We start from the raw sequence: 12,198 nt of genomic DNA, 5'->3' as shown, positions 1-12,198 counted from the left end.
CTGATCTGAAACTGCCAAAAAAATTCTCTTAAATTCTACATGTTTCCATCAAAGCAGAAAATAATTACAATGAAAAAACAAATTATAATGATACAATAATGTAGATAACCCTGATAAGAGTCTCAATGAGGAAAATGACACATTATAAAAATATTCATAAATAAGCTTCTTAAAAGATGAACACAGAGACCTCAGGACCTGGCACACAGAATATGACATATGAACTTCAAAAGATCTTTGTTGTTACTCACCTCTATTCCTTGAAGTGGAAAACCTGATTCCAATCCTATCTCAGCAAAACTTGACAGAAAGAAAAGCAAAAACAAGGTATCAAAAAATATTCAAAAGCAAAATTAACAAAAAACTAAAATTGGTTCCATTGTCATTATTTAATATAGGCATACATTTTTTCTTCTTTTAGTCCAAATGGGAATTTCAGTACCCACTACTATTGCTTCTCTCCTTATTAATTCATTCATTTTTATTCTCTTATTTGTTACTTAAGAACATATTTTCTATATACAAGTATCTCTCTACAACTGTGTGTTCAAAGTGAGAAAATGGAGCAAGTCTTGGATTACTGATCATATCTAAATGTGCATAGTGCCTTATAAAATAGGACACAAATGCTCTTTTCTTAGAAAAATATAAATCATGCTAACAGTGGTATTGTGTTGGCACTGAGAGGTCACCAAAGAGAGCCAGGCCTTGAAAGTCTTTTTTGTTCTAGTAAAGGGCAATTCATCTGGACCTCAGATTGACATCTGGAATCAATCCCTCAGGATCCTCAGACAATTGTGCTCATCATTGATCTAGGTAGGCACCCTCCCAACAAATAATCATTTCCATAAACAGGCTGATTTTGTGTAGGTTTGATTAAAGAACAGTAAACATGTAGTAGACATTTTATTTAGTATCTTAATAATATGATTCATATATATACCATTAAAATGCTACCTTTGTTCTAATAAATTAGATAAGATATATTGGGGATATATAAAACCCCTTAATCAGCTAAAATTTTAAGGAGCAAATGAGGTACCAAAAATAATATGATTATAGTATAAATATAAGTAGAAGCATCTATATATGAATATTTCAGATAAATATAAAAAATCAGTATTTATCACAGTTGAATTTCACTACAAGATTATTTTTATTCAATACAAAATTGTGAAAAAAGAAATATGGAAATGATTCCCCAAAGTTATTCAAGTTATTTTGAAAAGATATATTAAAAAGTGAAGAAACAATAATGAGGATTCCTTGATCCACATAGGTATATTCATTGGGAAAAATATCTATCATTAAAATATTTTTCCTTGAACTTTTGAAAGAACTAACTCACAGATTTTGAAATACTGATATCACTGGTCAAAAACACATAAGAATTTCAAAAGTACCAGGATAGCAACTAACCTTTCTTTCTTGAAAGTAACTTGTTCGCTTGAAAAAAAAATAGTAACCTGTTCTAGCTTTTGACCTGAAAAACATTACCAAAAAAGAAAAGATGAGACAATGCATTAAATTAATTAAAAATAAGACATAACATTTGTTCTGTTTTAATCATACAGACACCCCTTGCCACAAACATCATAGTTCCTTGGTCCTTTGTTACTTCGTCATATCATTTATTCACTTATTTCCTTCCAGAGTTATTTACTTTCCAAATGGCCAATAATTTTCTTCAATGAGGTATTCAAATATGTACACAGCAGTTTCTCTAAAATGGGAAATTCTAAAGCTGTATTCCACCCAATATAGACTAAAAATACATTGTGATGTTAAAAATGCCCTGTGATGTGAAAAACTAAAAGCACATAGTAGGAGTATTATGAGATTATTTAGGAGTATTATGACAGGGTATTATAAGGGGTATTCTGAAGATTATTGATGACCTGATCAATTGAACAATACTAAAATTGTTACTTGTCTTATCAGAAGACCACTCAGCTGGACCTCAGCAACCCCAAGTACTTATGCTTATTAATGATCCAGACAGGACAAGTACCAACCAATAAAATTTCCTCACACCACATTAATGTTTTTAACAAGTTAACACTTGCATTTGCCTTACAGTGAAAAACAGCACAGGTAGACATTTAACTTGGCTTTAGTATATCTGGTTTTAATGGCAATTCCAGAAGCTTCCCAGAATCCTTCTCTTTAGAGTGATACATAAAGTGATATTGCAGTGGGTGAGTTTTCAATTCTGATATATTTATTCAATAAGATAGAACCAGAATCAAAAGTTATCTGTGAAGTTGGATTATATCACTTAAAATATTATTAAGTTATGTTAAGACCTGAAAACAGTATACAATGTGATACTACTTTCATTTGATAGGTCTATAGTCCCTGGCCAGAGAAGATACATGTTCATATTGAAAGCATAGTATCATTGTCCCCACACCATTCTGTTTTATTTCACTAGGAGCAACTATATTTCAGTACACAACACACACAAGCCAAATGTATTCCATGACTTGCCCTCATTAATCTGGAAGTGCTTCCAAACATATGGATTTTTAAACACAAAATCCAGTTCTCCTTACTAAGGTACAATATACATTTCCTTTCAGAAGTCACAGAAAACATCCTACAAGAAGGATATTTTTGTCATTTTCCTGATATTGCTGATTTTCCAACATCTGAATTAGGTTTAATGCACTATTATTTGCAAGAGCATCAAATATTAATAGCAAATAACTGAAAATAAGAAATAGATATAATAAATATATCTGATTAACACATGTACGATATATATTTTTAAATTTTTGGTTGTTTAACATACAGTACAATAGTGGTTTCAGGAATAGAATTCAATGATTCATAACTTACATTCAACACCCAGTGCTCATCACAACACGTGCCTTCCTCAGTATCCACTACCCATCTAGCCCATCACCCACCCACCTCCCTCCATCAACCCTCAGTTTGTTCTCTATCATTAGTCTTCTGTGGTTTGTTTCCTTCTCTGCCCTTCCCATATTTCTCATGGATTCATCTATTTCATTTCTTAACTTCCACATATGAGTGAAATCATACGGTATTTATCTTCCACTGACTGACTTATGCTCAGCATAATACATTTTAGCTCAATCCACATCACTGCAAAAGGCAAGATTACGTTCTTTTTGATGGCTTAGTAATATTCCACTGTATGCGAAATTATTAATTCCACTGTTATTAATATTGGGCTGCATGTACCCCTTTGAATCTATAATTTGTATCCTTTCAGTGAATATCTAATAGTGCAATTGCTGGATTGTACAGTTCTATTTTTAGTTTTTTGAGGAACCTCCATACTGTTCTCTAGAATAGCTACACCAGTTTGCATTCCCACCACAGTGCAAGAAGGATGTGCTTTCTCCATATCTTCACCAACACCTGTTGTTTCTTGTGTTGTTAATTTTAGCCATTCTTATGTGTAAGGTGCTATCTCATTGTGGTTTTGATTTGTATTTCCCTGATGACAAGTGATGTTGAGCATCTTTTCATGTGTCTGTTGGCCATCTGGATGTCTTCTTTGGAAAAGTATCTATTCATGTCTTCTACTCAATTCTTAACTGGATTACTTGTTTTTTTGGTTGTTGAATTTGATATAGATTTTTGATACTAACCCTTAATCAGTTTTGTCATTTGTAAATATTTTCTCTCATTGGGTAGACTGCCTTTTAATTTGTTGATTGTTTCTTTCACTGTGCAGAGGCTTTTTATCTTGATGATATTTCATGATTGCCTTTGTTTCCCTTTCCCATGGCAACGACATGTCTAGTAAGAGGTTGCTGCAGCCAAGGTCAAAAGGTTTCTGCCTATGTTCTCTTCTGGGATTTTTATGGTTTTCTGTCTCACATTTAGGCCTCTCATCCATTTGGAATTTATTTTTTGTATGGTGAAAGAAAGTGGTCCAGTTTCATTCTTCTGCATGTCGCCATCCAGTTTTCCCAGCACCATTTGTTGAAGACACTATTCTTTCCATATGATATTCTTTCCTGTGATAATATTAGTTGATCATATACTTGTGGGTCCATTTATCATTTTTTTATTCTGTTGCATTGAACTATGTGTCTATTTTTGTGCCAGTAATATACTGTCTAGATGACTACAGCTTTGTAGTACAGATTGAAAACTGGAATCGTGATGCCTCCAGTTTCATTTTTATTTTTCAGGATTGCTTTTGCTATTGAGGGTCTTTTGTGGTTCCATACAAACTTTAGGACTGTTTTTTTCTATCTCTGCAAAAAATACCAGTGGTGTTTTTATTGGAATTGAATTAATTGTATACCGTGCTTTGAGTAGTATAGACATTTTAAAAATGTTTGTTTGTCTAATCCATAAGCATGGAATGCTTTTCCATTTCTTTGTGTCATCTTCAATTTCTTTCATAAGTATTCTTTTGTTTTCAGAGTACAGGTCTTTTACCTCTTTAGTTAAGTTTATTCCTAGGTATCTTCGTGTTCTTGGTGTGATTGTAAATGGGATTGATTCCTTGTTTTCTTTTTCTGCTGCTTCATTATTGGTGTATAGAAATTCAACAGATTTCTGTACATTGATTTTAATTTTTTTAATGTTTATTTTTTTTTGAGAGAGAGAGAGAGTGAGTGGAGGAGGGGCAGAGAGAGAGAGAGAAGGAGACACAGAATTCTGAAGCAGGCTCCAGGCTCTGAGCTGTCAGCACAGAGCCTGATGCGGAGCTCGAACTCACAAGCTGTGAGGTCATGACCTGAGCAGAAGTCAGATGCTCAACTGACTGAGCCACCCAGGCGCCCCTGTACATTGATTTTATACCCTGTGACTTTGCTGAATTCATGTATTATTTCTACCCATTTTTTAGTGGGATCTTTCAGGTTTTCTACATAGTTTATCATATCGCCTGCAAATAGTGAAAGTTTGACTTTTTCTTGCTGATTTGGATGATTTTTATTTCTTCTTGTCTGATTGCTGAGGCTAAGACTTCCAGGACTATGTTAAATACTAATGGTAAGACGTGGGAAATAGGTTCAAGAATTCCTTACACTTACATAAATGGGTTAAAAAGGCTTAGGGTGAAAAGCTGCCACAGGGCAAAAGCGCCCAAGTTTTGTCATTAAATAGAGCAAGGCATAGAGCAGAAAGTGCGGCAGGGTGAAAGCACCCAAGGTTAGATAGCAAAATGAGTAACTTGCTATACTTAAAGCTGCATGCTCCATCAATTTTAAAATTTAAAGAAAACAGCTAATTAGTTGTATCACCTACAGGAAACTACTTTCCATCTGGAACCAGTGTGGTATTATGCTTTGATCACAACTGCAAAGGCCACTTGCCCCCCAGACCCTTTGCTTCTTATACACACGAGTTAATGACTACTACCTGATTGTTTTCTTCTGCACATTCACCATGTATGTAAGATCTTGAAAGCTCGGTAAATATGGGGACGAAATCCCTGTCTGGGGCTCTTGTCTCCTCCCAGAAGTTAGACTCTCTCATTTTTATTTCTGCATTTTCTCTCTTGTCAGATAAGAAAGAACTTAGGATTACTGATCTGTGACAGTAAGAGTGGGCATCCTCGTCTTGTTTCTGACCATAGGAGAAAGACTCTTTTTTTCCCCATTGAGGATCATATTAGCTATGGGTCTTTCATAGATGGCTTTTATGATGTTGAGATATGTTACATCTATCCTTATTTTGTGGAGGGTTTTTATCAAGAATGGATGCTGTATTTTGTCAAATGCTTTTTCTTCATTTATTGACAGGATCAAATACTTGTTATCTCTTCTTTTATTAATGTGATGTATCACATTGACAGATTTGTGAATATTGAACCTGTCATGCAGCCCAGGAATAAATCCCACTTGAAAATGGTGAATAATATTTTTAATGTACTGTTGAATTACATTTGCTAGTATCTTCTTGAGAATTTTTGCATCCAGGGCCATCAGGGATATTGGCCTGTAAGTCTCATATTTAGTGGGGTCTTTGGTTTTGGAATCAAGGTAATATGGCTTCATAGAATGAGTTTGGAGGTTTTCTTTCTATTTCCATTTTTTGGAACGGATATTAACTCTTTTTTAAATGTCTAGTATAATTCCCTTGAGAATCCATCTGCCCCAGGATGCTTGGTGGTTGGGAAATTTTTTATTATTGATTCAATTTCTTTGCAGGTTATGAGTCTGTTCAAATTTTCTATTTCTTCCTGTTTCAGTTTTTGTAGTTTGTGAGTTTCTTTTTTTTAATATGAAATTTATTGTGAAATTGATTTCCATACAACACCCAGTGCTCATCCGAACAGGTGCCCTCCTCAATACCCATCACCCACCCTCCCCTCCCACCCCCCATCATCCCTCAGTTCGTTCTCAGTTTTTAGGAGTCTCATGTTTTGGCTCCCTCCATCTCTAACCATTTTTTTTCCTTCCTCTCCCCCATGGTCTTCTGTTAAGTTTCTCAGGATCTACACAGGACTGAAAACATATGGAGTCTGTAATTCTCTGTATGACTTATTTCACTTAGCATAACACTCTCCAGTTCCATCCACGTTGCTACAAAAGGCCATATTTCATTCTTTCTCATTGCCACGTAGTATTCCATTGTGTATATAAACCACAATTTCTTTATCCATTCGTCAGTTGATGGACATTTAGGCTCTTTCCATAATTTGGCTATTGTTGAGAGTGCTGTTATAAACATTGCAGTACAAGTACCCCTATGCATCAGCACCAGGTATCCCTTGGGTAAATTCCTAGCAGTGTTATTGTTGGGTCATAGGGTAGATCTATTTTTAATTTTTTGAGGAACCTCCACACTGTTTTCCAGAGCGGCTGCACCAGTTGCATTCCCACCAACAGTGCAAGAGGGTTCCCATTTCTCCACATCCTCTCCAGCATCTATAGTCTCCTGTTTTGTTCATTTTAGCTACTCTGGCGTGAGGCGATGATATCTGAGTGTGGTTTTAATTTGTATTTCCCTGATAAGGAGCGACGTTGAACATCTTTTCATGTGCCTGCTGGCCATCCGGATGTCTTCTTTAGAGAAGTGTCTATTCATGTTTTCTGCCCATTTCTTCACTGGGTTATTTGTTTTTCGGGTGTGGAGTTTGGTGAGCTCTTTATAGATTTTGGATACTAGCCCTTTGTCCGATATGTCATTTGCAAATAAATATCTTTACCCATTCCATTGGTTGTCTTTTAGTTTTGTTGGTTGTTTCCTTGGCTGTGCAGAAGCTTTTTATCTTCATAAGGTCCCAGTAATTCATTTTTGCTTTTAATTCCCTTGCCTTTGGGGATGTGTCGAGTAAGAGATTGCTGTGGCTGAGGTCAGAGAGATTTTTCCCTGCTTTCTCCTCTAGGGTTTTGATGGTTTCCTGTCTCACATTCAGGTCCTTCATTGATTTTGAGTTTGTTTTTGTGAATGGTGTAAGAAAGTGGTCTAGTTTCATCCTTCTGCATGTTGCTGTCCAGTTCTCCCAGCACCATTTGTTAAAGAGACTGTCTTTTTTCCATTGGCTGTTCTTTCCTGCTTTGTCAAAGATGAGTTTGCCATACTTTTGTGGGTCTAGTCCTGGGGTTTCTATTCTATTCCATTGGTCTATGTGTCTGTTTTTGTGCCAATACCATGCTGTCTTGATGATTACAGCTTTGTAGTAGAGGCTAAAGTCTGGGATTGTGATGCCTCCCGCTTTGGTCTTCTTTTTCAAAATTACTTTGGCTATTCAGGGCCTTTTGTGGTTCCATACAAATTTTAGGATTGCTTGTTCTAGCTTCAAGAAGAATACTGGTGCAATTTTGATTGGGATTGCATTGAATGTGTAGATAGCTTTGGGTAGTATTGACATTTTAACAATATTTATTATTCCAATCCATGAGCATGGAATGTTTTTCCATTTCTTTGTATCTTCTTCAATTTGCTTCATAAGCTTTCTATAGTTTTCAGCATACAGATCTTGTACATGTTTGGTTACGTTTATTGCTAGGTATTTTATGCCTCTTGGTGCAATTGTGAATGGGATCGGTTTCTTTATTTGTCTTTCTGTTGCTTCGTTATTAGTGTATAAGAATGCAACTGATTTCTGTACATTCATTTTGTATCCTGCGACTCTGCTGAATTCATGTATCAGTTCTAGCAGACTTTTGGTGGAGTCTATCGGATTTTCCATGTATAATATCATGTCATCTGCAAAAAGCGAAAGCTTGACTTCATCTTTGCCAATTTTGATGCCTTTGATTTCCTTTTGTTGTCTGATTGCTGATGCTAGAATTTCCAACACTGTGTTAAACAACAGCGGTGAGAGTGGACACCCCTGTCATGTTCCTGATCTCAGAGAGAAAGTTCTCAGTTTTTCCCCATTGAGGATGATATTAGCTGTGGGCTTTTCAAAAATGGTTTTTATGATGTTTAAGTATGTTCCTTCTATCTTGACTTTCTCGAGGCATTTGTCAAATGCTTTTTCTGCATCGATTGACAGGATTATATGGTTCTTTTCTTTTCTTGTATTAATGTGATGTATCACATTGATTGATTTGCGAATGTTAAACCAGGCCTGCAGCCCAGGAATGAATCCTACTTGATCATGGTGAATAATTCTTTTATATGCTGTTGAATTCGATTTGCTAGTATTGTATTAAGAATTTTTGCACCCATATTCATCAGGGATATTGGCCTGTAGTTCTCTTTTTTTACTGAGTCTCTGTCTGGTGTAGGAATCAAAGTAATGCTGGCTTCATAGAATGAGTCAGGACGTTTTCCTTCCCTTTCTATTTATTGGAACAGCTTGAGAAGGATAGGTATTATCTCTGCTTTAAATTTCTGGTAGAATTCCCCAGAGAAGCTATCTGGTCCTGGACTCTTATTTGTTGGGAGATTTTTGATAACTGATTCAATTTCTTCACTGGTTATGGGTCTGTTCAAGCTTTCTATTTCTTCCTGTTTGAGTTTTGGAAGTGTGTGCGTGTTTATGTAGTTTGCGAGTTTCTAGTAACTTCTCCATTTCCTCCAGATTTCTCAGTTTGTTGGCATATAATTTTTCATCATATTTTCTTATAATTGTATTTCTGTGGTGTTGTTTGTGATCTGTCCTCTTTCATTCATGATTTTTGGATCCTTTCTCTTTTATTTTTGATAAGTCTGGCTAGGGGGTTATCAATTTTGTTAATTCTTTCAAAGAACCAGTTCTTAGTTTTGTTAATCTTTTCTGCTGGTTTTTCTGCTTCTATATCAGTTATTTCTACTTGAATATTTATTATTTCGCTTCTTCTGCTGGCTTTAGGCTTTATTTGCTCTTCCTTTCCTAGATACTGTAGATGTAAGGTTAGGTTGTGTGTTTGGGACCTTTCTTTCCTCTTGAGGTAGGCCTGAATTGCAATATACTTCCCTCTTAGGAATGCCTTTGCTTCATCCCAAAGGTTTTGGACTGCCGTCTTTTCATATATATATATATATATATATATATATATAAAATATATGTTTATATTACATATATATTTATATAATATATATTTATATAATATATATTTATATTATATATTTCATATATATATATATATATATATACACACATATATATAATCTTCTTCAGTCCTGTTACTTTCAGACTGATTATTGAAAGATATGAATTTAGTGCCATTGTGTTACATGTACAGTTGGCATTTCTGGTGATATCTCTGTTCCTTTCTAGTCTTTGTTGATTTTAGACTTTTTTTCGTCCACTCAAAGAGTTCTTCTTAAAATTTCTTGTTACAGATGGTGTAGTGGTCACAACCACTTTAAGTTTTGTTTGTATGGGAAACTATATCTCCTATTTTGAATGACACGCTTTCTATATAGAGTATTCTTGCTTGTGTAACTTTCCCATTCAGCACATTTATTATATCCTGACTCATGGTCTTCCAAGTTTCTGTGGACTGATCTGCTATGAATTTGATGTATCTTCCCTTGTAGGTTAAGGACTCTTTTCCCTTGCTGCTTTCAAGATCCTTTCCTTATTTGTGTATTTTGTGAATTTGACTATGATATATGTTGGCAATGGCCATCTTTTCTTGAATTTAATGTGGGTTCTCTGTTTCTTGGATTTTGATGTTGTGTCCTTCCCACAGATTAAGGAAGTTTTCAGCTACAATTTGCTCACATAAACCTTCTGCCCCTTTTTTTCTGTCTTCAACTTCTGGGATCCCTATAATATGAATGTTATTACTTTGTAATAGATCACTGAGTTCCCTAAGTATGCCCTCATGATCTCTGATGTTTGTTTCCTTCTTGTTTTCAGCTTCATTATTTTCCGTAATTTTATCTTCTGTACCACTAATTTGCTCCTCTCCCTTATCCAGTCTCATTTTTTACAACCTTCATTTAGGTTTTCATCTCGGCTATAACATTTTTAATTTTGGCCTGACTAGATTTTATTTCTTTTATCTCTGCAGAAAGGGATTCTCTGGTGTCTTCTAGCTTTTTTCAAGCCAGCTAATATCCTTATAATCATTATTTTATTTCATTTTATTATTATTATTTTAATCCTTATTTATTTTTATGAGAGAGAGAGAGTGCAAGTGGGGAGCAAAAGAGAGAAAGAAACACAGGATATGGAGCAGGCTACAGGCTCTGAGCTGTTAGCACACAGCCCAATATGGGGTTTGAACCCATGATCAGCAAGTTCATGACCTGAGCCGAAGTCAGACACTCAACTGGCTGAGCCACCGTGGTGCCCCAATATAATTATTATTTTAAATTCTAGTTCAGACATCTTATATCTGCATTGACTAAATCCCTGGCCATCATATCTTCCTGTTCTTTCTTTGAAGGTGAACCTTCCATCTTGTCAATTTGGAGGAAGAAAATAAATAATAACAATAGAATGAAATAAAAAATGTTTAAATCAAATAAAGTAAGATAGATCTTAGGTGTGTTTTGGTCTGCTTCTTAAGAGACACTTAATAGAAAAAAAGAGAAAAGAGGAAGAGAGAAAAATTAAAAATTAAAAAAATTAAAAAATAAAATAATAAATAAATAAAGTAAAATTTGCTCTTTTCTGTATCCAAGAAACAAAAGAAAAATAAACAAGAAAAAATTGAAATAGAAGCAACAATAAAATGAACACATGAACAACAAAAAAAACTGAAATGAAGCTAGATCCAGTTTCCCCTAAAGCTGAAACTTTGCAGCAGTCTATGTATAGTAGAAGTTCATGGAAGGGATTTGTGCTGGTCTTTTGGGTGAGGGGTCTGCTGCTCTGATTCTAGTGGAGATGTGCCTGGAGGGCAAAGGCAGGCAGGGTTTAGTGTAATGACTCATTCTCCACTTGGTGGCGCTGGTTAGCTCCCTAAGGTCAATCAGCGTTGGTGGACTACTGGTGAAAATGGACTCTAGTCTCCAGAGTGGAAAGTTTGCACGTTGACAGTCACCCCTCCTGGGTCTCTCACTTCCATCAGCTCCCCACCTACCTCCTGTCTGTGTCTGAGCTGTCTGCCTACAAGGTGGTGCCTCTATCCAGAGTTTTATCTTAGGTGCAGCTGTGTTTCAAAGCTCCATGCTTCATACTACTCCCCCCCCCCCCCATGGTTCGGACCAGCAGTGATCTTCTGGGGAAGGGTCTCACCATGCTGTGGCCAGGGCTGGCTTGTCCTAAGAAAGTCACACAACTGTGTAGTGACAGTGGCTCAGAGTTTATGGTAAATTGCAACACACAACCACCACCAGGGTTTGATGACTTCAGCTGGCATCTTTGTTCCTATAAATGTGAAGGTCGTGCTTGATGAGGACATTTGGGTCTTTTTCTTACAGAGAGGTCATATCACCTCTACCAGATTCACTCCAATCAGGGGAACCACTTCTCCCCACGTGACCAGGGGTTATTCAGACCATGCTGTCTGCTTCAGGGGTCCTCCCTGGTTCCTCACCAGAGCACTACCAGGAGCTGACCTCTGAAACTTCAGTATCTGCTTTGCTATTTATAAAGACCTGGTGGTATTGAAACCTTTTCCTTTTTCCCCCTTCAATTTTTTGGGGGAACATTTTTCTTGTGCAGTCCCCTGTGTGTGTTTTCTCTCTAACTGCTTTCAGGGGGAATGCATTCATGCACAAATATGATGTGCTGTTCTCCCTCCCCCTCTGTATTTCTTCTCTCCACGAAAATGACTCTTTTCCCTCTGTGCCACCACAGCTCTTCTCTCCTCCAATTCACCTCTCTGCACCATATACCTGCTGTGTTCCCTCCCACAAATTTTGCATATT

The 12,198-nt window shown here is 36.1% G+C and overlaps 1 long non-coding RNA gene and 1 other non-coding gene across 5 annotated transcripts in view; both read right to left on the bottom strand.

The window, feature by feature from the left end:
- Positions 1–251: 251 nt before the first annotated feature.
- LOC109501093 overlaps positions 252–12,198 on the bottom strand; it is a 44,405-nt gene continuing 32,458 nt past the window's right edge. For all 4 annotated transcript variants that reach the window (XR_006598976.1, XR_006598975.1, XR_006598977.1 and 1 more), the window contains 2 exons: positions 1,420–1,483; positions 252–300 (listed from right to left, as the gene is read on the bottom strand). This is a non-coding gene — a long non-coding RNA (uncharacterized LOC109501093). The remainder of the gene's footprint in view (positions 301–1,419; positions 1,484–12,198) is intronic.
- On the bottom strand, positions 748–814 carry LOC111561245. The gene has a single exon (XR_002743597.1). It is a non-coding gene; the product is annotated as a small nucleolar RNA SNORD109A (small nucleolar RNA).

This window comes from Felis catus, chromosome B3 (genome assembly GCF_018350175.1).
Source record: "Felis catus isolate Fca126 chromosome B3, F.catus_Fca126_mat1.0, whole genome shotgun sequence".
Classification (NCBI taxonomy): domain Eukaryota; kingdom Metazoa; phylum Chordata; class Mammalia; order Carnivora; family Felidae; genus Felis; species Felis catus.
Note: the sequence above shows the minus strand (reverse complement) of the source record. Positions and strands in the feature narration are given on the sequence as shown.